This window comes from Lepisma saccharinum, chromosome 24 (genome assembly GCF_977018435.1).
Source record: "Lepisma saccharinum chromosome 24, izLepSacc3.1, whole genome shotgun sequence".
In the NCBI taxonomy this organism is placed as follows: domain Eukaryota; kingdom Metazoa; phylum Arthropoda; class Insecta; order Zygentoma; family Lepismatidae; genus Lepisma; species Lepisma saccharinum.
In genome coordinates, this window is record NC_139252.1 from 4,806,961 (window position 1) to 4,831,789 (window position 24,829).

At 50.5% G+C, this 24,829-nt stretch overlaps 3 non-coding genes across 3 annotated transcripts; all 3 read right to left on the reverse strand.

Moving 5' to 3' along the window:
* Positions 1 to 2,311: 2,311 nt before the first annotated feature.
* LOC145978477 (large subunit ribosomal RNA) lies at positions 2,312 to 6,319 on the reverse strand. The gene has a single exon (XR_014440711.1). It is a non-coding gene; the product is annotated as a large subunit ribosomal RNA (ribosomal RNA).
* An 897-nt stretch (positions 6,320 to 7,216) lies between these two features.
* Positions 7,217 to 7,368, reverse strand: LOC145978474 (5.8S ribosomal RNA). The gene has a single exon (XR_014440708.1). It is a non-coding gene; the product is annotated as a 5.8S ribosomal RNA (ribosomal RNA).
* A 367-nt stretch (positions 7,369 to 7,735) lies between these two features.
* On the reverse strand, positions 7,736 to 9,556 carry LOC145978467 (small subunit ribosomal RNA). The gene has a single exon (XR_014440701.1). It is a non-coding gene; the product is annotated as a small subunit ribosomal RNA (ribosomal RNA).
* Positions 9,557 to 24,829: the final 15,273 nt, after the last annotated feature.

The window sequence follows — 24,829 nt, forward strand, 5'->3', positions numbered from 1 at the left end:
CCAGCCGGCCGAAACCGGCCGGGGTCTGAACTCCCGGCGAATGCCCCGAGGGGGCATCCTTAAAGAGACAGACAGAAACCGCCGGGTGCCGTGAAACCGACATCACGATCTCCGCGCGGATCTGTTCTTAGCAAGTACCCATCTTAGCACCAAGTAAATTGGTAACTGCGGGAGAATAATTTTCCCCCGCGTCGGTGCTGAGCATTACTTGGATGTGACTCTCCACGTCGCTGACGGCAGCTCGATGTGAAGGCGGTGAGCTACGGAAGATTGCCGACGAGTTCCAGGGCATACTTGAATGCAGCCAACTCAAGCTCCTATTATATAGGTCCCGTCCTCGAAGGCTCGATTCAAGGAGGCAGGCACACACGTGCCGACTAGAGTCTCAAGCTCCGCAAGTGTATGTCTCGAAGACGACACTCTCTTCAGCCCAGCACTCGGCTACCCTGCACCGATTGCTATTCATTGCAGAGTCATCCGCATTCTCCTACCTCCGCCAAGCACCATCAACGAAAATTTCCAGTGCTCTACAGCAAGAGCTTACCGTCGGGATCGGTGGTATTTCACCGGCGGGCACCCGAAGGAGCCCACCCACTTATGCTACACCTCGTCACGTCTCCCGACAGCGGCAGGCTAGAGTCAAGCTCAACAGAGCCTTCTTTCCCCGCCGCTGACATTGTCCAAGCGTTTCCGCACTCCCAGGTTAACCTGGGTTGTCAGTCTTTTGGTCGGCTGGGTGATAAACCCCAAGTCCAGCGATCCGCCACCTGCTGGAAGCCCCGGCTGACAGCACCCGGTGAAGGTGTCGGCTGCCGGTTTGGGAGTCTTCCCCCGGCCGGCCGAAACCGGCCGGGGTCTGGACTCCCGGCGAATGCCCCCGAGGGGGCATCCTTAAAGAGACAGACAGAAACCGCCGGGGTGCCGTGAAACCGACATCACGAACTCCGCGCGGATCTGTTCTTAGCAAGTACCCATCTTGCTTGCAGTGGCTCACCTTGGTCGGCCAACTGCATTCGTTTAAGATGCTTGGCAGGCATCGATCTTTCTTGCGAGAGTGCGGATTCTCTCAATTTCAGCAAGTGCTCAAACCTTGCTTGCAGTGGCTCACCTTGGTCGGCCAACTGCATTCGTTTAAGATGCTTGGCAGGCATCGGTCTTTCTTGCGAGAGTGCGGATTCTCTCAATTTCAGCAAGTGCTCAAATCTGGTTCCAACGACGATAGGGATGACAGAACCAAACCTCTTCGCGAGTGGCCTTTCGCAAAGAAGGCGAGGATTTTTCGGCCACCTACAGCATCCATCGTACCACCTACCAAGGGCCCCTCTGCGGCACGGAATAGTGAGGAACGCTTACTTCCACCGTCACCCTACCAAAGTTGGACCCTCATTTGGCACATACTTGAATTTGGCCAACTCAAGCTCCTATTATATAGGTCCCGTCCTCGAAGGCCGACTAGAGTGTTATGCATTTGGGCGGCTGGGTTATAGGTACAACGCAATCTGTTACCCACAAACCCCAAGTCCGGCTATACGCCACATGCCGGAAGCCCCATCGGCCGCATGCAGGCCGATGGCTTGGGGATCGCCCTTATTATATAAGGGTGACCCCCGTGGGAAGACCCAGAAGGCCTTCCTAAGTGTCCACCGCCGTGTAGAGTCACATCCGAGTAATGGACAGCACCAAGCCGACCAACCGAAGCGCCTCCGAATGCTCGCCGATCTCCAACCAAACGTTGGGACCGCCGAGCCGGAGAAGGGAGAGCTCTCTTCGCTCCCCCGCGCCGGTGATGTGCTCCTGGCAGGAACCGGGCAGTATGTCGCCTCCTCAAGTTTCTATTATATAGATACCGTCATAGAAAGGCTCAACATCAGGTTCCAAGGTGGCAGACTCACGCATTGCATTCATTCATGAATGCACATTTCCAAGTGCCTGTCACTTACATTGTGGTATTTCACCGGCGGGCACCCGAAGGAGCCCTCACTTATGCTACACCTCGTCACGTCTCCCGACAGCGGCAGGCTAGAGTCAAGCTCAACAGGGCCTTCTTTCCCCGCTGCTGACATTCTCCAAGCGTTTCCGCACTCCCAGGTTAACCTGGGTTGTCAGTCTTTTGGTCGGCTGGGTGATAAACCCCAAGTCCAGCTATCCGCCACATGCTGGAAGCCCCGGTGCGCAGCACCAGTTAAGGTGCCGGCTGCCGGTTTGGGTGTCCTCCCCCGGTCGAAACTGGGGTCTGGACTCCCGGCGGAGGTCCCCGGAGGGACCTCCTGAAAGTTGGAGTCTGCTTTTCAGGTGCCGTGCAGCCGACAGCACGAACCTGCAAGCGAGGGCTGCCTTTCAACGGGTCGCCACCGTACGGAGGCTTCACCGCTCACGACGCCCCGCCAGATACTCAAGTCGTCTACGAGTGGTTCAGGGTCCCAACTTCCGAGTGCTTGATTACCCCTTGAATCCCCATCTAGAATCCCAAAGACCTCGGTCAGTGGGGCAAGTGGGCGGAGTCTCGATGGCACTACTCGCGGGGAGCCTCACCCCCCGGGTTGGGGGGTGATGAGCGGCTCCCCGCCTTACCGGTCCCCCGCGAGGGGGTCCAGCGTTGGTGGTTCTGCCTTTCAGAGTGCAGGGACCCACGGTCACGCAGCTCCGGGCACGGCTTCGGCCTTAGAGGCGTTCAGGCTTCAGCCGTCGGACGTAGCTTCGCACCAAGGTTCGATCGAACCAGCGCGGTACCATTGGTCCGAACCTGGGGTTCCTCTCGTACTAACCAGGATTACCTTGGCCGCGTTCTAAACGCCAGGAGGATAAAACTAACCTGTTTCACAACGGTCTAAACCCAGCTCACGTTCCTTGTTGGTTGGTGAACAATCATACGCTCGGGGAGCGCTGCGTCCCCACGGTAAGAAGAGCCGACATCGAAGGATCAAAAAGCCGCGTCGCTATGAACGCTTGGCGGCCACGAGCCAGTTATCCCTGTGGTAACTTTTCTGTCACCTCCCGCCGAAGATCCTTCGGACGGGGAGGATCGATAGGCCCCGGTTTCCCGGGTCCCACCCGTACTGAGGGTGCGGATCAAGGCGGCTTTTGCCCTTTCGCTCTACCCGAGGTTTCTGGCCTCGGTGAGCCGCCCTTAGGACACCTGCGTTATCCTTTGACAGATGTTCCGCCCCAGACGAACTCCCCACCTGCCGTTGTCCCCGGATCGGGTCGGCCCCCTGTCCGGCACGGACCGGGAATCCGGTCCGGCCGGCCAGTAGCAGGGGCCTTGGTTCATGAACGGCGTGCGACGAGCGAGGAGAACCCCGACGCCCGCGTCCCGCCCAACCGGGTGAGTCGGGAAACCGTGAGAGTAGTGGTATTTCACCGGCGGGCACCCGAAGGAGCCCTCCCACTTATGCTACACCTCGTCACGTCTCCCGACAGCGGCAGACTAGAGTCAAGCTCAACAGGGTCTTCTTTCCCCGCTGACATTCTCCAAGCCCGTTCCCTTGGCTGTGGTTTCGCTAGACAGTAGGTAGGGACAGAGGGAATCTCGTTAATCCATTCATGCGCGTCACTAATTAGATGACGAGGCATTTGGCTACCTTAAGAGAGTCATAGTTACTCCCGCCGTTTACCCGCGCTTCCCTGAATTTCTTCAGCGCGACATTCAGAGCACTGGGCAGAAATCACATCCCGTCAACACCCTCTCGGGCTGTCGGGATGCTTTGTTTTAATTAAACAGTCGGATTCCCCTGGTCCGTGCCGGTTCTGAGTCGACCGTTCGTCGGCGGCCGACTCGAGGGGAGGCACTTTCCCCCCAAAACCCAGAAAAGGGCAAGGGGTTAGGTGCGTTCCCCTCAGAGAGCCCAGGGACGCTCGCGGAAGTCCGACGCGCGGTCCAAGCTTGGAACAACCCCGGAAGGATGTCCCTCGCCAAGACCCACGCCGGACCGAACCCGCGGTGGCCCCCCGGGCCCCGACCGGCCCCGGTCCCCAGAGCCAATCCTTGTTCCGAAGGTACGGATCCAGATTGCCGACTTCCCTTACCCACATTAGTCTATCGTCAAGAGGCTCTTTACCTCGGAGGCCAGATGCGGATTCGGGTACGGCCAGGCCTCGGGACTCTGCTGCGCTGTTCCCACCAAGATTTTCAAGGTCCGACGGGCACCCGGGGAAACCGCACCCAACTACGGTTCTCTTACCTTTCCCCAGTGTCCCCTTCTCCTTCTGGGAAGATTCCGGGGAGCGTAGGGGATCGCTCTGACAGAACAGACAACTCTGCCCCCGGAACCCGACAGATTCTCCTGGTGCCACCAGTTACCTGGACTTACGGACTTCGAGGGAACCCGCGACGCACTCCCGGTCCCGAGACGCGGCGGAGGGCTGGATACCCCACTTCCCTTTCGACCGCGGCCGAGACGCCAGCGCCTCGCGCTAACCACTACACCTCTCCCGGTGGCAGCGCGAAACTGACCCGACGCATCGGTGGGAGTTTTCCGCGGTCTAAGGACCGGCTCACCCGCCTGCAACTGCTGTTGAGGCGGAACCCTTCTCCACGTCTGACCTCAGCGAGGTCTCATCAGATTATTTGCTACTACCACCAAGATCTGCAACGACGGCGGCTCCAGGCAGGCTCGCGCCCAGACCCTTCCACGCTCACCGCCGCGCCCTCCTACTCACCGCCGCATCATTCTTGCATTGATGCCAATGCATTAGCATTGCGGCGGCGGCCGGGTATAGGCACGACGCTCGATTGCCATCCATTTTCAGGGCCGGTTGCTTCGGCAGGTGAGTCGTTACACACTCCTTAGCGGATGCCGACTTCCATGGCCACCGCCCTGCTGTCTTGAGCAACCGACGCCTTTCATGGTTTGAGCAGCGTCGATTCAGGCGCCTTAACCCGGCGTTTGGTTCATCCCACAGCGCCAGTCCTGCTTACCAGGAGCGGCCCACTGAGCACTCGGGTCCAAGAACGCCCCGCTTCGCCCTAGGGGCAAGCGGGACCTCCATCCCGTTCAGAGTTTGAGAGTGGGTCGAGGCCGTTTCGGCCCCGAGGCCCCCGGTCATTCGCTTTACCGGGATGGACCCCCCTTGCGAGCGCCAGCTGTCCTGAGGGACACTTCGGAGGGAACCAGCTACTAGACGGTTCGATTGGCCTTTCGCCACTATGCTTAGCTCAGACGGTCGATTTGCACGTCAGAGGCGGTTCGGACTTCCACCAGGGTTTCCCCTGGATTCGTCCTGGCCGAGCATAGTTCACCATCTTTCGGGTCCCAGCGAGTGGGCTCTTAGGTACGATCCCCGCACCCGGAGGTGGGGGATCGCCCCGGGACTGCGCGAGGGCCCTTCGTTGAGCGACTCCGGGTCACCTCGATCGTCCCAGTCGCTTTGACTGCGCCTTCGGGTTTAGTGATTCCCTTAGACTCGCCCACGCGCTAGACTCCTTGGTCCGTGTTTCAAGACGGGTCGGATGGGCCACTCGTTGAACACCGCACGGGCCCAGGGCTCACAGTACGCCCCCCGCGAACCCCCGGACGCGCCCTGGGACGGTCGGGGAACGGGGGAACACTGCCAGGCACGCCGCATTGCTGCGACCTCTACGCCTTCCGCCTAAAAACGGCGGCGGATCCCCAGGCCTGCCCTTGAGCCGTCGGGTTCCGTCCGGGTCACCGGGGGTTCTCCGGACGAGCCGGAGAGCTCCACCCCAGGCCCTTCGGACGGATCCCAACGAGCCGCGGTGCCCTACCGGGCGCGGAATGAAGGGGGACCGTCCCGGACGCACCCTCGCAGACGGGAAGTCCCTAAGACAGGGGACGACCCCGCTCGGGGGCCGGAGACTTGGTCCTTAACCCTTGAATCACCTTCCACCATCGAACTCTCGAGCTCCATCCGTTTGACCCCCAGGCGGTTTCACGTACTCTTGAACTCTCTCTTCAAAGTTCTTTTCAACTTTCCCTCGCGGTACTTGTTCGCTATCGGTCTCGTGGTCATATTTAGCCTTAGGAGGAATCTACCTCCCACTTAGGGATGCATTCCAGAGCATCCCGAATCCTTGGGAAAGCGCCCAGCCCGACTCGGCAAGGCGGAGGTTCGCACGGGCCTAGCACCCTCTGTGGGATGTTGGTCCTTTCAAGTTACACTTAGAACCCCCCGCCGAGCGGGATTTACGGACGCTCCCTTCCACCAAATCGCCCGCCGGCTCGGATAACCGTGCCGGAGGCTTGGGTGGCGGGCTTCTCCCTTTTCGCTCGCGGCTACCGAGGGAATCATTGTTATTTTCTTTTCCTCCGCATATTGATATGCTTAAATCGTGCGGGTGGTCGACCCTGAGTCGAGGTCGGGTGCAAACGGAGATTGCGGTTTCCTATGAGGTCCGAGGGAACTTCCTCGTCGCCCAACGCAGGTCCTCCGGTCTGGACGGTAAGGTGGCTCTCCAGCTTCGGCAGAGCTTTCCTTCCACGGGAACGAACAGACCGGCTCTTCCATTAATTTTGGAAACTTACCCTGCGTTCAACGAGAGGCACCCGCCCGGACGAAACTGAGTCGTCCGGCCGGCTCTCCCACTCCACGTATTTACAAACTTTGGAAATTTAACCTTCCGAGCATCCGAGTGGTCCAGCCACAATGTCCGAAGAAGCCTACATCCCTATCACCGGCGAGCAACTATAGTCGGGCCGGCAAATGTGCCGGCCGGACATGCATAGCATGTCTGCCGCCACCTTTTTCATTCTCCACGTGCTTTCTTTACGGTGCTCTACAGCTAGGTTCAACCTAACTGCAAAAGACAACCATCTCTGCTTGCACTTCTGCAAGTGCCGGTCAATTATAGTCTGGCCGGCATGTCTGCCGGCAACTTTTTCATTCTCCACGTGCTTTCTTTAACTTGCTCTACAGCTAGGTTCAACCTAACTGCAAAAGACAACCATCTCCGCAAGTTGCTCGCCCCTGAATGCTCGGAAAGCTGCTTCCGGGATACGGATCCGGACTGCTCCGGGATCACCTCGCTCCTTCGAGGCCCCTTCCACGCACGCGCGGACCCGTAGACCGGTCTTTCCACTTCTTGTACTAGAATGGAGTCCTCCGAGAAGACGACCTCGCGGCCCACTCCTAATGATCCTGTTTCGGATTCGACCTCGCGACCGCTCTTACCTCGCTGAGAGAGGCGGCCGCGAGACTTTCGTGGCGTGCTGTTACACGCGCTGTGCTCGCAAGAGCACATGTGTCATTTAGAAACTTCCGACACTCAACCAGGACCGACCCAGGTAAAGACCCGGGCCGCAATGTGCATTCGAAACCGTCGATGCTCTCTGTTTTGCAGATCGCAAATTGACTCGCAGCTAGCTGCGTTCTTCATCGACCCACGAGCCAAGTGATCCCCCGCCTGGGGTTGTTTGTGGTTTGCTGAAGTGCGACAGGTCGCACTTCGGCGGAATGATGTGTCTGTTCGTCGGGAAGCGCCCTCGCGAGCCTCCCCGGATGATACCTACCCCCCCGTCTCCAAGGCCTCGAGACGGGGTTCGGGTGCATGTTTTAGCGGGGCGATACCTTTAAAGGTCGAGACTCACCTACCCCTCTTAAGGTGCTTCGTGCTCTACAGCAAGGCTCACCGTGGTCGGCCAAGCTGCACAAGACACAGTGATCTGGACTCGATATATACATATCCGCAGGCTCCAGGGCCCCCTTGGGTCCCTTCCACGCTCGTGCGGATCTGCGTACTACCATAAGTTTTGGAGGAAGAAGCGGATATACCGTACGGTAATGATCCTTGGGCAGGTTCTCCTACCCAAACCTTGTTACGACTTTTGCTTCCTCTAAGTGACCAGGTTCGGCCGTCTTCCCGACGGTTCCTGCTTAAGGTGGCAGGGCGCCGGTCCAAAGGCCTCACCGTATCACTCGATCGGATGCATCGACGGGCGGTGTGCACAAAGGGCAGGGACTCGATCAACGCGAGCTGATGACTCGCGCTTACTGGGCATTCCTCGTTAGCGGGGAACAATTTCAATCCCCGGTCCCTATCACGAAGGAGGTTCAGCGGTTACCCGTACCTCTCGGCAGGGGAAGACGCGTTGTCTCCTTCAGTGTGACGCGCGTGCGGCCCAGAGCATCTAAGGGCATCACTGACCTGATATAGCTCCCACTCTTGCTGCTTGCGACAACCGGTCCCTCTAAGAAGAGGTTTTGATGCGCCGGGGGTACACGTACCCCGACGCCTAGTTAATAGGCAGGAATCTCGCTCGTTATCGCAATCAAGCAGACAAATCGCTCCACGAACTAAAATCGGCCATGCACCACCATCCACCGAATCAAGAGAGAGCTCTCAATCTGTCAATCCTTACGATGTCCGGGCCTGGTAAGTTTTGCCGTGTTGAGTCAAGTTGAGCCGCACGTCCCACGCCTTGTGGTGCCCTTCCGTCAATTCCTTTAAGTTTCAGCTTTGCAACCATACTCCCCCCGGAACCCGAAATCTCAGGTTTCCCGGGGGCTGCGCGCACGGTGTTCTTGAACCTTGCGCATCGCTGGATGGCATCGTTTATGGTTAGAACTAGGGCGGTATCTAATCGCCTTCGAACCTCTAACTTTCGTTCTTGATTAATGAAGACATTCTTGGCAAATGCTTTCGCTGTAGGTAGTCTTGCGAGGATCCAAGAATTTCACCTCTCCCCTCGCAATACTAATGCCCCCGTCAATCCCTTTTAATCATTACCTCTGGTTCGAAAACCAACAGAGAGAACCGAGGTCCTGTTCCATTATTCCATGCAAGGAGAATCGAGGCAAATAGCCTGCTTTGAGCACTTTAATTTGTTCAAGGTAAACGTCCCGGAATACCACGATCCACTCGGTGAAGAGCAGACCGAGGAAACCGAGAAGATGTCCGGTACGGCCAATTCAACGCCTGACGGCGAACCGACCGCCCGAGACCCAGATCCAACTACGAGCTTTTTAACCGCAGCAGCTTCAGTATACGCTATCGGAGCTGGACTTACCGCGTCTGCTGGCACCAGACTTGCACTCCGATAGGTTCACCCAAATGTTTAAGGTGGATACATTCCGATTACGGGGCCTCGGATGAGTCCCGCATCGGTATTTTTCGTCACTACCTCCCCGTGCCGGGAGTGGGTAATTTGCGTGCCTGCTGCCTTCCATAGATGTGGTAGCCGTTTCTCAGGCTCCCTCTCCGGAATCGAACCCTGATTCCCCGTTACCCGTAATCACCATGGTGGGCCAATAACCCACCATCCAGTGTGATGAGGCAGACATTTGATAGATGCGTCGCCGGTGCTTGACCGTGCGATCTGCCTAGAGGTTACTTAGAGTCACCAAATGAGTCGGCCCGCAGAAGCGGACCGTTTGGTCTTTAAAGGTAACGGCACTCCGTCCGGTTGCCCGGCCGGAGACACCGTGAGCATGTATTAGCTCTGGAATTGCCACAGGTATCCAAGTAGGATGCGTACGATCTAAGGAACCATATCTGATGTAATGAGCCATTCGCGGTTTCACTTTGGTCAAGTCTGTACTGAGACATGCATGGCTTAGGCTTTGAGACGAGCATATGACTACTGGCAGGATCAACCAGGGTACGGTGCATACTGTGCGTATGCAGCACTCGCGCGAGGCAGAGTGCCATGTTTTAAGCAAGGAAAGCGGCTCGCCACTAACTTAGGCAACGCAACACTGACGCTTCAAGAACGACAGGTTACACCGCTTTCCAGAAAACATAATTATACTACTCCCACTACTTCGGTTAGAGGTCTACGTAGTTCCACTTTCTTTAAAGCTGGAAACTTCGAGACGTTCGTTTGCGCGCGGGAACGGAGAACCAACTTCTTCGATTGGCACCGTGCCCGCGTCTGGGTTCTGTTCCTGGCCTGGGAGGCTGGGAGCTTCCAGCGAACAGCCGTGCCTGTACGGCTACAGGCAGCCACTCAAGACGGCGCTCCGGAGAACGCACGCTTCGACGGCAACCCGTACCAAGTTCTCAGGAACCTTCGGGTTTAGGTTGTCTCGCCACGGAGGCTGGCACATCCGCTGCTTTCCTTCGGTGCAGGCTTCGACTTAGAGTCGTTCGGTCGAGCCGGAGTTCCCGAAGTAGGCAGAGCGGACGGGTCAACTTCAGAAACGATGCAACGCAAACCGGAGAAGGCATCGCCGTCACCGGGAGAGAAAAGAGAGAGCTAGCTTGCTTTCCCTTGGTGCAGGTTTCATCCTAGAGTCGTTCGGATGAACCGGAGTTCCCAAGGGAGGCAAGCGAACACCGGTCGGGTACCTTGTGTCACTTCCCGCTAACCGAAATGTGAAAAAGTAGCTCACTATCCCACCCACCCTCTACCTAGAGTCGTTTGGAAGAGAGGAGGTGGGCGAGTTACCGTCAAAACGTCGGCGTTCCTTGCTTTCCCACGGTGCAGGCTTCAACCTAGTTTCTTTTAGGATGAGCCGGAGTTCCCGAGGTAGGCAATCGCCGGCGATTGACGTCTCGTCACTTCTCGGCAGCGAGGGCTGACAAAATGAATTGCTTTAACTCGGTGCAGGCTTCATCCTACATTCGTTCGGATGAGCCGGAGTTCCCGAGGTGGGCAAGTGCTCCCGCAGGACCGGTTCTCTGAACTCTCTCGGCTTCCGACGGTTGACGTTTTACCTTGCTTTCCCTCAGAGTGCTCAGCCTAGAGACGTTCGGAAGAACAGAGGTAGGCAAGTTATCCGCTTGAGAGGCACCTTAATTTGACATGCCATGCTTAACCTCGGTGCAGGCTTCATCCTAGAGTCGTTCGGATGAGCCGGAGTTCCCGAGGTAAGCTAAGCTTCCCCACTAGGGTGGGTAAGTCAATTCAAGGTGTCTGATGCTCAACCTACATGCGTTCGGAAGAGCACAAACGGTTACGTCACGTGTCGGAGGCGAACCACCGTGTACGAGGGCTGACAAGTTAGTAGCAACAAACTTGGTTCAGGTTCAACCAGTCTTCCAAGGAAGGCTACCTTCCCGCTTGCGCGGCTCTGTCACTTACTCGTACACGGTGCAGAAACAAAGATGGACGCCGTGAATTTTCCGAAAACTATGAATACAGCAATGCTTTTCGGAAAACAATTCGAACCCCAACTTCCCACGTGAGTGGGGTTGCCTTTGAACGCATAGCTAACGTTCGCTTCGGGTCTCATCCGAAAGAATGATCCCTACTCCATCCACGAAATTGCAACCGGCGGTTGACCGACAGTGAAGGCATTGATACCGATTGGTATACCTACCTCCCCGGTTGCTTGCGTGGCGGGTGAACAGTTGGGTTCGAATTAGACTAGAGCCTTAAGCTCGATGCCTGAACAGAGGTCCATGCACATTTGAGGTGGTTGCTTCACCTCATCGTGACTCGCAAGTGGGACAAGCTTGCTATATTGCCCTGTGCTCGCCACGTAATGCACAGGGCATCGCTCAAGAGCATGCTTAGCAAGCACTAGAGCCACCATTCCCACCATATATCAATATGAATTGATTTAATCTTTTCTAACCACGCAAACTTGCACCTCTATCGTTACGTTTCGCAACAGATGCAAGCTCAACTAAAGTCAAAGAGTAATAGCTTGGGAAAACTTTCCCTTTGCGACTAGAGTCTTATGCTCATTGGTTGACGGTCTATGTAACGATATACGGTAAGAGTCTGGGAAACACACAACTCCTTAACTTTGCCCAGACAGATAAATCTATCTGAAACTCCAAGCGTGGTTCATGCCAAGCTCCTTCGCCCTCGGAGGTGGTAGTTCCAGCTCATCGTGACTCGCAGCCTGTGCAAAGGTGCTGTATCGCCCTGTGCTCGCCACGTAATGCACAGGGCATCGCTCAAGAGCATGCTTAGCAAGCACTAGAGCCACCATTCCCACCATATATCAATATGAATTGATTTACTCTTTTTTAGCCATGCAAACTTGCACCTCTATCGTTACGTTTCGCAACAGATGCAAGCTCAACTAAAGTCAAAGAGTAATAGCTTGGGAAAACTTTCCCTTTGCGACTAGAGTCTTATGCTCATTGGTTGACGGTCTATGTACCGATATACGGTAAGAGTCTGGGAAACACACAACTCCTTAACTTTGCCCAGACAGATAAATCTATCTGAAACTCCAAGCGTGGTTCAAGCCAAGCTCCTTCGCCCTCGGAGGTGGTAGTTCCAGCTCATCGTGACTCGCAGCCTGTGCAAAGGTGCTGTATCGCCCTGTGCTCGCCACGTAATGCACAGGGCATCGCTCAAGAGCATGCTTAGCAAGCACTAGAGCCACCATTCCCACCATATATCAATATGAATTGATTTACTCTTTTTTAGCCATGCAAACTTGCACCTCTATCGTTACGTTTCGCAACAGATGCAAGCTCAACTAAAGTCAAAGAGTAATAGCTTGGGAAAACTTTCCCTTTGCGACTAGAGTCTTATGCTCATTGGTTGACGGTCTATGTACCGATATACGGTAAGAGTCTGGGAAACACACAACTCCTTAACTTTGCCCAGACAGATAAATCTATCTGAAACTCCAAGCGTGGTTCAAGCCAAGCTCCTTCGCCCTCGGAGATGGTAGTTCCAGCTCATCGTGACTCGCAGCCTGTGCAAAGGTGCTGTATCGCCCTGTGCTCGCCACGTAATGCACAGGGCATCGCTCAAGAGCATGCTTAGCAAGCACTAGAGCCACCATTCCCACCATATATCAATATGAATTGATTTACTCTTTTTTAGCCATGCAAACTTGCACCTCTATCGTTACGTTTCGCAACAGATGCAAGCTCAACTAAAGTCAAAGAGTAATAGCTTGGGAAAACTTTCCCTTTGCGACTAGAGTCTTATGCTCATTGGTTGACGGTCTATGTACCGATATACGGTAAGAGTCTGGGAAACACACAACTCCTTAACTTTGCCCAGACAGATAAATCTATCTGAAACTCCAAGCGTGGTTCAAGCCAAGCTCCTTCGCCCTCGGAGATGGTAGTTCCAGCTCATCGTGACTCGCAGCCTGTGCAAAGGTGCTGTATCGCCCTGTGCTCGCCACGTAATGCACAGGGCATCGCTCAAGAGCATGCTTAGCAAGCACTAGAGCCACCATTCCCACCATATATCAATATGAATTGATTTACTCTTTGCTAACCATGCAAACTTGCACCTCTATCGTTACGTTTCGCAACAGATGCAAGCTCAACTAAAGTCAAAGAGTAGTAGCTTGGGAAAACTTTCTGCTTGCGACTAGAGTCTTATGCTCATTGGTTGACGGTCTATGTACCGATATACGGTAAGAGTCTGGGAAACACACAACTCCTTAACTTTTCCCAGACAGAGCAATCTATCACGAACTGCAAGCGTGGTTCCAGCCAAGTTCCATCGCCCTCGCAGGTGGTTGCTCCATCTCTCCGTGACTCGCAAGCGGATCCAACTTGCTCTTTCGCCCTGTGGTCGCCACATACTCACAGGGCACTTACTCCCCTAAGGTTCTATAACAATTGATTCGCTATGTGTAAACCATGGAGCTTTCCACCTCTCCTCCTCAATTCACGCAAGCTCCAAGCTTGTCTAAATCAAAGAGTAAAGCTTTGGGAAAACCTTATTTCTCTTTGCTTCTATGCGACTAGAGTCTCATGCTCAAAGGTTAACGCTCTACATACCGATATACGGTAACAGCCTGGGAAACATCTTTCTCACACACTTCTCCCAGACTCAATACACATGCGGTTCCTTCTGCAGGTATTGCCCTTTTGTGCAAGCACACTGGGAAAACTCTATCATTCTTCACTTTTCCCAGACAGGGCAATCTATCACGAAATGCAAGCGTGGTTCCAGCCAAGTTCCATCGTCCTCGCAGGTGGTTGCTCCATCTCTCCGTGACTCGCAAGCGGACACAACTTGCTCTTTCGCCCTGTGGTCGCCACATACTCACAGGGCACTTACTCCCCTAAGGTTCTTTAACAATTGATTCGCTATGTATAAACCATGGAGCTTTCCACCTCTCCTCCTCAATTCACGCAAGCTCCAAGATTGTCTAAAGTCAAAGAGTAAAGCTTTGGGAAAACCTTATTTCTCTTTCTGTTTTCCCAGCCTCACTTCTTTCTTGGGCACCCCTACGTCCATTGCCGTTATTATACCCAAACTGGGAAAGACTTGTGTCAAGTCACCCAGATACCTTAAACCCCCCAAGTATCTTTGGTGCCAATTCCGTGTTTCCACACATGTGATACGTTTTCCCAGCATCACTTCTTTCTCGGGCACCCCTACGCCCATTGCCGTTATTATACCCAACCTGGGAAAGACTTGTGTCAAGTCACCCAGATACCTTAAACCCCCCAAGTATCTTTGGTGCCAATTCCGTGTTACTTCACATGTGATACGTTTTCCCAGCATCACTTCTTTCTCGGGCACCCCTACGCCCATTGCCGTTATTATACCCAAACTGGGAAAGACTTGTGTCAAGTCACCCAGATACCTTAAACCCCCCAAGTATCTTTGGTGCCAATTCCGTGTTACTTCACATGTGATACGTTTTCCCAGCATCACTTCTTTCTCGGGCACCCCTACGCCCATTGCCGTTATTATACCCAAACTGGGAAAGACTTGAGTCAAGTCACCCAGATACCTCCCACCCCCCAAAGAGAAAACGGCTCTATTTCGATCACTCTTCACCCTCACCCAGATACCTGTCACCCCCAAGTATCTTTTGTGCCAATTCCGTGTTTCCACACATGTGATACGTTTTCCCAGCATCACTTCTTTCTCGGGCACCCCTACGCCCATTGCCGTTATTATACCCACCCTGGGAAAGACTTGAGTCAAGTCACCCAGATACCTCCCACCCACCAAAGAGAAAACGGCTCTATTTCGATCACTCTTCACCCTCACCCAGATACCTGTCACCCTCAAGTATCTTTTGTGCCAATTCCGTGTTTCCACACATGTGATACGTTTTCCCAGCATCACTTCTTTCTCGGGCACCCCTACGCCCATTGCCGTTATTATACCCAACCTGGGAAAGACTTGAGTCAAGTCACCCAGATACCTCCCACCCCCCAAAGAGAAAACGGCTCTATTTCGATCACTCTTCACCCTCACCCAGATACCTGTCACCCTCAAGTATCTTTTGTGCCAATTCCGTGTTTCCACACATGTGATACGTTTTCCCAGCTTCACTTCTTTCTCGGGCACCCCTACGCCCATTGCCGTTATTATACCCAAACTGGGAAAGACTTGAGTCAAGTCACCCAGATACCTCCCACCCCCCAAAGAGAAAACGGCTCTATTTCGGTCACTCTTCACCCTAAAATCATGAAAACTCATTTTTTTTTCTTTTTTAAATGAATCGTATATGCATGTAGATAATGAAAAAAAAAATCCCGAACCTCAAAATAGCTGTTTTCTATATGTTTTTGGACTTAGAAAAATTTTTTCAAGAATTTTCAACTTCGAGCTAGGGAATCAAAATTCGGCACGAAGGTAGCTCAGGTCAAAGGAATAAAAGTTTCGAATGCGATTTTGAGATATCTCCAAAATCGCGGCCTCCATCTTGGAAAATGGCGGATTTCGTCCCCAGCGACCTGCACCTCCGCCCCTAAACACCCTTTCAAACTGGTTCCAGCAGACGCATCGCGCTAACGCCTAACTCAGGGTTGTAGGGGAAGGAGGCTGGAAGACAACGTGACGGTAAAGTAAGCAGTGGGTGTAGGGTTCGAGTCACGGGAAACGTTTGATTCTCCATTTGAAATTCATGAAAAATGCTAAATTTTAACGGTTTTTCAAGTTAGAACAGCAAATCCCGTTTTGGCGCGAAACTCACAATATCTGGTGGGAGGGAAGCTGCATCGTTCCCATACACGAAAACATGCAGGGCTATCCTAAATCAAAGTCGAAAGGGTGACTTTTCTAATGAAATCCGCGAGCCTGCGTCCTTCTCGCCCCCCAACCGCCATTTCTGGAAAAGGCCGTTAAAGTGTACTTGTGGTTAACCGAGGAAGACAAAACTTGGGATTCGGGTAATTTGGTACCTCTCCATGAGGTTCGAACCAACCAAAGTGTGAAAAAGTGAAAAAAAGAAAAAAAATGTCATTCTCGCCCCCCCCCCCCGATTTTTCGATTTCGAGCAATCGAGTTGAAATTTTACACAGACCTAGATCAAGTCAAGAGAACAAAAAAAGGTAAATGCCATTTTGAGATATTTCCAAAAACGCGGCCTCCATCTTGGAAAATGGCGGATTTCGTCCCCAGCGACCTGCACCTCCGCCCCTAAACACCCTTTCAAACTAGTTCCAGCAGACGCATCGCGCTAACGCCTAACTCAGGGTTGTAGGGGAAGGAGGCTGGAAGACAACGTGACGGTAAATTAAGCAGTGGTTGGAGTGTTCGAGTCACGGGAAACGTTTGATTCTCCATTTGAAATTCATGAAAAATGCTAAATTTTAACGGTTTTTCAAGTTTGAACAGGAAATCCCGTTTTGGCGCGAAACTCAAATAATTTCTTAGGATGGAAGCTACATCCTTCCCATACACGAAAACATGCAGGGCTAGCCTAAATCAAAGTCGAAAGGGTGACTTTTCTAATGAAATCCGCGAGCCTGCGTCCTTCTCGGCCCCCTAACCCGCCATTTCGGGAAAAGGCCGTTAAAGTGTACTTGTGGCTAACCGAGGAAGACAAAACTTGGGATTCTGGTAATTCGGTACCTCGACTTTCAGATTGTGAATTTTGATAAGGTTCGAACCACGCAAAGTATGAAAAATTGAAGAAAGGAAAAGACAATGTCCTTCTCGTCTCCTAAGAAGCGCTTCTGGCCCCCAAGCCATTTTTTTTTCATTTTCGAGCAAGTGAGTTCAAACTTTACACACAGGTAGATCAAATCAAGGGAACAAAAAAAGTTAAATGCGATTTCGAGATATCTCGAAAAACGCGGCCTCCATCTTGGAAAATGGCGGATTTTCTCCCGTGCGACCTGCACCTCCGCCCTTGAACACCCATTGAAACTGGTTCCAGCAGACGTATCGCGCTAACGCCTAACGCAGGGTGGTAGGGGAAGGAGGCTGGAAGACAACGTGACGGTAAAGTAAGCAGTGGGTGTTTGGTTCGAGTCACGGAAAAGGTTTTGATTCTCCGTTTGAAATGCATGAAAAATGCTAAATTTACCCGTTTTTCAAGTTTGAATACAAAATGGAGTTTTGGCGCTGAACTCACCATATATCGTAGGATGGAAGCTGCATCACTCCTCTACACGAAAACATGCAGGGCTTGCCTAAAGCAAAGTCGGAAGTGTGCTTTATCAAAGCAAATCCAAGGGGCCTTTTTTGGCGATTCCGATCCAACTTGGATTTCACCTGATGCGCGCGCATCGCTGGTGATATCTCTCTTCCGCACCGCGATATCATCACGCAAACGGCAACGCGAAGACAACTCGGGAGGGAAATCCAAGGAGGCTTCTTTGCGAATTTCGAACATTTCGAGGCGCCCTGGGCGCCACGTCCTAGCTAGCCCGTCCGAAATGTACAGATTCGATAGAGCAGTGTCTTGTGAATACGCAAGTAAGAGGAAATCTCCAAGGACCACAGGTTCGATTAATGAAACGGCTTCAAAAGTGAGGGTGCAGACGTACCCGTTCGGGCGTGAATAACGACCTCTTTCTTGTCAAAGAAACCTTATTTACGGTTAATCTAGAGAAACAAAAATTTAGATGCTGGCTGGGTAGGGTGTCTCCTTTCAGATAATATAATTTTCGACAGTGAATCCACGAGAAATTGGAAAACGTCGGGGCGCCCTGGGCGCCACGCCCTCGTTAGAAGGTCCGAATCGGTCGCCTTCCAGAGAGCAGAGCCTTGGAAAGACAAACTGACGGTTTCTTGAGCAGGATGTCGAGTGTTCGAGTCACGGGAAAGGGTTGATTCCCTACCTGAAATTCAAGAAAATGTTAAATTTACACGATATTTAAAATTTAATAAAATATAAAGTTTTGGAAGAAAAGTTTCAAATTTCTGTAGATTGCATGACTCGTCCTTCCACTACAAGAATATGTGCAAGGGAAGCTAACCGCGATGTGCAGAGTACGTTTTTTGAAGCAAAAATCACAAGTCTGCCGGATCGTGAGCTGTTTTTGCAGCAAAAGTTCGACTTTTAAACATTGAATAACATATTAAATATTTGCACGTAAGCGAAACTTTCTCGCATGTACCAAGCTGCGTCATTCGGCTACCGGAAACCATGGAGAGCGACACAAAAGCAAAGTCGGAAGTGTGCTTTATCAAAGCAAATCCAAGGGGCCTTTTTTGGCGATTCCGATCCAACTTGGATTTCACCTGATGCGCGCGCATCGCTGGTGATATCTCTCTTCCGCACCGCGATATCATCACGCAAACGGCAACGCGAAGACAACTCGGGAGGGAAATCCAAGGAGGCTTCTTTGCGAATTTCGAACATTTCGAGGCGCCCTGGGCGCCACGTCCTAGCTAGCCCGTCCGAAATGTACAGATTCGATAGAGCAGTGTCTTGTGAATACGGAAGTAAGAGGAAATCTCCAAGGACCACAGGTTCGATTAATAAAGCGGCTTCAAAGGTGAGGGTGCAGACGTACCCGTTCGGGCGTGAATAAAGACCTCTTTCTTGTCAAAAAAACCTTATTTACGGTTAACCTAGAGAAACAAAAATTTATATGCTGGCTGGGTAGGGTGTCTCCTTTCAGATAATATAATTTTCGACAGTGAATCCACGAGAAATTCGAAAACGTCGGGGCGCCCTGGGCGCCACGCCCTCGTTAGAATGTCCGAATCGGTCGCCTTCCAGAGAGCAGAGCCTTGGAAAGACAAACTGACGGTTTCGTGACCAGGATGTCGAGTGTTCGAGTCACTGGAAAAGTTTGATTCTCCATTCGAAATTCAGTGTAAATGCTTAATTTTAACGGTTTCTTCAAGTTTGAATTGAAAAGTCAGTTTTGGCGGGAATGTTTCAAAATTCGATAGCATGCAAGATGCAACATTACACTACAACAATCAAAGCAAGGAAAGCTAATCGGAACGGTTAGAGTACGTTTTTGGAAGCAAAAATGCCGTGTGTGCTGGTTCTTTTGATGAAACAGCCACTTGTATCACTTCACTAAGTTGTTCGCTGAAAAACCACCCCTAGGAATTGAGGGTTGGGGGTTGGTTCAAAACACGGGGGAGGAATGGGGCTACACGATGGTATAGATCCCGTTTCTTATTGGGGCTTAGTTTCTTAGTTTCGGCAAGTTTAAAATAAATTTTCCTATCGCTACGGAAAAAGCTCGTTTGTCCATAAGAAAAGCATGGGGCGGATTTTTTCTCAAGGGTTTCCAAGATAGTGGTCGGAGAGGGGTGGGATAAATTTAGTTGTGTTCCTTGGTCCTTTCTGTATGGGATTAAAGTGTTTCAAGGGATAAGGATTCGTATTTCACTAAGTGATTTACTTGTTTTCTTTTGCTCGCGCACTATGCTGTTTTTTCCATAAGGTTAGCATAGGGGTGGTTTTCCCTTAATATCTCAAAAAGTACTCACCCCCGCGCGTCTGTCAAGATACCTGCACAGTCCTTGGTCTTTGGTCCACAAGATTCACAGGGTGTCCAAGGTATAACGCACCAGGGGGGCTCCAGGGGGGGTAAACTTCCCCGGGACGTGCACTTATTTTCCAATTATTCTCACACTTCACACGCTTTCAAATTTTCACACTTAATTCCAGCCATGCGATCTATCCAAGTTTTTTTCATTTTTTGAGACGAAGCGAAACGTTCACAAAGCTATGCGTAAATAGTGGCGGACCGCACTTGGGGAAAAAACCGTATTTTGGGGCTCGCGTCCCGGAGTACCGCGACGCGTGATACTGTGTTTACATAGTCAGTTTTGGCGTGAATCTTTCAAAATTCGATAACATGCAACATCACGTTGCAATAATTAAATCAAGGAAAGCTAATCGCAACGTTTAGGGTACGTTTTTGGAAGCAAAAATCCCGTGTGTGCTGCTCCTTTTGTCATTCTGTGCTTTCCACGCATAAAGCGGCCATTTTGTCAGTTGAAGTTGAAAAAGCGCTAACCACTGAGCCACGTCGACAGAGGTTTAGTGTTCGAGTCACTGGAAAAGTTTGATTCTCCCTTCGAAATTCAGTGTAAATGCTTTATTGTAACGGTTTTTCAAGTTTGAAATAAAAAGTTCACTTTTTTGCGTGAATGTTTCAAATTTCGATTCTTTCTCATTCTGTGCTTTGCACGCATAAAACAGCCATTTTGGCAGTTGAAATTGAAAAAGCGCTAACCACTGAACCACGTTGACAGAGGTTTAGTGTTCGAGTCACTGGAAAAGTTTGATTCTCCATTCGAAATTCAGTGTAAATGCTAGATTGTAACGGTTTTTTCAGGTTTGAAATAAAAAGTTCACTTTTTTGCGTGAATGTTTCAAATTTCGATTCTTTCTCATTCTGTGCTTTGCACGCATAAAACAGCCATTTTGGCAGTTGAAATTGAAAAAGCGCTAACCACTGAACCACGTTGACAGAGGTTTAGTGTTCGAGTCACTGGAAAAGTTTGATTCTCCATTCGAAATTCAGTGTAAATGCTAGATTGTAACGGTTTTTTCAGGTTTGAATACAAAATGGAGTTTTGGCGCCAAGCTCACAATATCTCGTAGGATGGAATCTGCATCACTCCTGTACACGAAAACATGCAGGGATAGCCTAAAGCAAAGTCGCAAGTGTCAATTTTCTAATTAAATCCGCGAGCCTGCGTCCTTCTCGTCACCTAAACGGCCATTTCGGGAAAATGCCTTTAAAGTGTACTTCGGGCTAACCGGGTAATACCAAACTTTGGATTATTGTAATTCGGTACCTTTCCTTTCAGATTGTAAAATTTGGTAACGATCGAACCAGGTAAAGTAGGAAAAATTTAAGAAAGAAAAAGACAACGACCTTCTCGTCTCCTAAGAAGCGCTTCTGGCCCCCCAAGCCATTTTTTTTTCATTTTCGAGCAAGTGAGTTCAAACTTTACACACAGGTAGATCAAATCAAGGGAACAAATAAAGTTAAATGCGATTTCGAGATATCTCGAAAAACGCGGCCTCCATCTTGGAAAATGGCGGATTTTCTCCCGTGCGACCTGCACCTCCGCCCTTGAACACCCATTGAAACTGGTCCCAGCAGGCGCATCGCGCTAACCACTAACGCAGGGTGGTAGGGGAAGATAACGTGACGGTAAAGTAAGCAGTGGGTGTTTGGTTCGAGTCACGGAAAAGGTTTTGATTCTCCGTTTGAAATGCATGAAAAATGCTAAATTTACCCGTTTTTCAAGTTTGAATACAAAATGGAGTTTTGGCGCTGAACTCACCATATATCGTAGGATGGAAGCTGCATCACTCCTCTACACGAAAACATGCAGGGCTTGCCTAAAGCAAAGTCGGAAGTGTGCTTTATCAAAGCAAATCCAAGGGGCCTTTTTTGGCGATTCCGAACCAACTTGGATTTCACCTGATGCGCGCGCATCGCTGGTGATATCTCTCATCCGCACCGCGGAGGCATCACGCAACCGGCAACGCGAATGCAACTCGAGAGGGAAATCCAAGGAGGCTTCTTTGCGAATTTCGAACATTTCGACTCGCCCTGGGCGCCACGTCCTAGCTAGCCCGTCCGAAATGTACAGATTCGATAGAGCAGTGTCTTGTGAATACGGAAGTAAGAGGAAATCTCCAAGGACCACAGGTTCGATTAATGAAACGGCTTCAAAAGTGAGGGTGCAGACGTACCCGTTCGGGCGTGAATAACGACCTCTTTCTTGTCAAAGAAACCTTATTTACGGTTAATCTAGAGAAACAAAAATTTAGATGCTGGCTGGGTAGGGTGTCTCCTTTCAGATAATATAATTTTCGACAGTGAATCCACGAGAAATTGGAAAACGTCGGGGCGCCCTGGGCGCCACGCCCTCGTTAGAAGGTCCGAATCGGTCGCCTTCCAGAGAGCAGAGCCTTGGAAAGACAAACTGACGGTTTCTTGAGCAGGATGTCGAGTGTTCGAGTCACGGGAAAGGGTTGATTCCCTACCTGAAATTCAAGAAAATGTTAAATTTACACGATATTTAAAATTTAATAAAATATAAAGTTTTGGAAGAAAAGTTTCAAATTTCTGTAGATTGCATGACTCGTCCTTCCACTACAAGAATATGTGCAAGGGAAGCTAACCGCGATGTGCAGAGTACGTTTTTTGAAGCAAAAATCACAAGTCTGCCGGATCGTGAGCTGTTTTTGCAGCAAAAGTTCGACTTTTAAACATTGAATAACATATTAAATATTTGCACGTAAGCGAAACTTTCTCTCATGTACCAAGCTGCGTCATTCGGCTACCGGTAACCATGGAGAGCGACACAAAAGCAAAGTCGGAAGTGTGCTTTATCAAAGCAAATCCAAGGGGCCTTTTTTGGCGATTCCGATCCAACTTGGATTTCACCTGATGCGCGCGCATCGCTGGTGATATCTCTCTTCCGCACCGCTATATCATCACGCAAACGGCAACGCGAAGACAACTCGGGAGGGAAATCCAAGGAGGCTTCTTTGCGAATTTCGAACATTTCGAGGCGCCCTGGGCGCCACGTCCTAGCTAGCCCGTCCGAAATGTACAGATTCGATAGAGCAGTGTCTTGTGAATACGGAAGTAAGAGGAAATCTCCAAGGACCACAGGTTCGATTAATAAAGCGGCTTCAAAGGTGAGGGTGCAGACGTACCCGTTCGGGCGTGAATAAAGACCTCTTTCTTGTCAAAAAAACCTTATTTACGGTTAACCTAGAGAAACAAAAATTTATATGCTGGCTGGGTAGGGTGTCTCCTTTCAGATAATATAATTTTCGACAGTGAATCCACGAGAAATTCGAAAACGTCGGGGCGCCCTGGGCGCCACGCCCTCGTTAGAATGTCCGAATCGGTCGCCTTCCAGAGAGCAGAGCCTTGGAAAGACAAACTGACGGTTTCGTGACCAGGATGTCGAGTGTTCGAGTCACTGGAAAAGTTTGATTCTCCATTCGAAATTCAGTGTAAATGCTTAATTTTAACGGTTTCTTCAAGTTTGAATTGAAAAGTCAGTTTTGGCGGGAATGTTTCAAAATTCGATAGCATGCAAGATGCAACATTACACTACAACAATCAAAGCAAGGAAAGCTAATCGGAACGGTTAGAGTACGTTTTTGGAAGCAAAAATGCCGTGTGTGCTGGTTCTTTTGATGAAACAGCCACTTGTATCACTTCACTAAGTTGTTCGCTGAAAAACCACCCCTAGGAATTGAGGGTTGGGGGTTGGTTCAAAACACGGGGGAGGAATGGGGCTACACGATGGTATAGATCCCGTTTCTTATTGGGGCTTAGTTTCTTAGTTTCGGCAAGTTTAAAATAAATTTTCCTATCGCTACGGAAAAAGCTCGTTTGTCCATAAGAAAAGCATGGGGCGGATTTTTTCTCAAGGGTTTCCAAGATAGTGGTCGGAGAGGGGTGGGATAAATTTAGTTGTGTTCCTTGGTCCTTTCTGTATGGGATTAAAGTGTTTCAAGGGATAAGGATTCGTATTTCACTAAGTGATTTACTTGTTTTCTTTTGCTCGCGCACTATGCTGTTTTTTCCATAAGGTTAGCATAGGGGTGGTTTTCCCTTAATATCTCAAAAAGTACTCACCCCCGCGCGTCTGTCAAGATACCTGCACAGTCCTTGGTCTTTGGTCCACAAGATTCACAGGGTGTCCAAGGTATAACGCACCAGGGGGGCTCCAGGGGGGGTAAACTTCCCCGGGACGTGCACTTATTTTCCAATTATTCTCACACTTCACACGCTTTCAAATTTTCACACTTAATTCCAGCCATGCGATCTATCCAAGTTTTTTTCATTTTTTGAGACGAAGCGAAACGTTCACAAAGCTATGCGTAAACAGTGGCGGACCGCACTTGGGGAAAAAACCGTATTTTGGGGCTCGCGTCCCGGAGTACCGCGACGCGTGATACTGTGTTTACATAGTCAGTTTTGGCGTGAATCTTTCAAAATTCGATAACATGCAACATCACGTTGCAATAATTAAATCAAGGAAAGCTAATCGCAACGTTTAGGGTACGTTTTTGGAAGCAAAAATCCCGTGTGTGCTGCTCCTTTTGTCATTCTGTGCTTTCCACGCATAAAGCGGCCATTTTGTCAGTTGAAGTTGAAAAAGCGCTAACCACTGAGCCACGTCGACAGAGGTTTAGTGTTCGAGTCACTGGAAAAGTTTGATTCTCCCTTCGAAATTCAGTGTAAATGCTTTATTGTAACGGTTTTTCAAGTTTGAAATAAAAAGTTCACTTTTTTGCGTGAATGTTTCAAATTTCGATTCTTTCTCATTCTGTGCTTTGCACGCATAAAACAGCCATTTTGGCAGTTGAAATTGAAAAAGCGCTAACCACTGAACCACGTTGACAGAGGTTTAGTGTTCGAGTCACTGGAAAAGTTTGATTCTCCATTCGAAATTCAGTGTAAATGCTAGATTGTAACGGTTTTTTCAGGTTTGAAATAAAAAGTTCACTTTTTTGCGTGAATGTTTCAAATTTCGATTCTTTCTCATTCTGTGCTTTGCACGCATAAAACAGCCATTTTGGCAGTTGAAATTGAAAAAGCGCTAACCACTGAACCACGTTGACAGAGGTTTAGTGTTCGAGTCACTGGAAAAGTTTGATTCTCCATTCGAAATTCAGTGTAAATGCTAGATTGTAACGGTTTTTTCAGGTTTGAATACAAAATGGAGTTTTGGCGCCAAGCTCACAATATCTCGTAGGATGGAATCTGCATCACTCCTGTACACGAAAACATGCAGGGATAGCCTAAAGCAAAGTCGCAAGTGTCAATTTTCTAATTAAATCCGCGAGC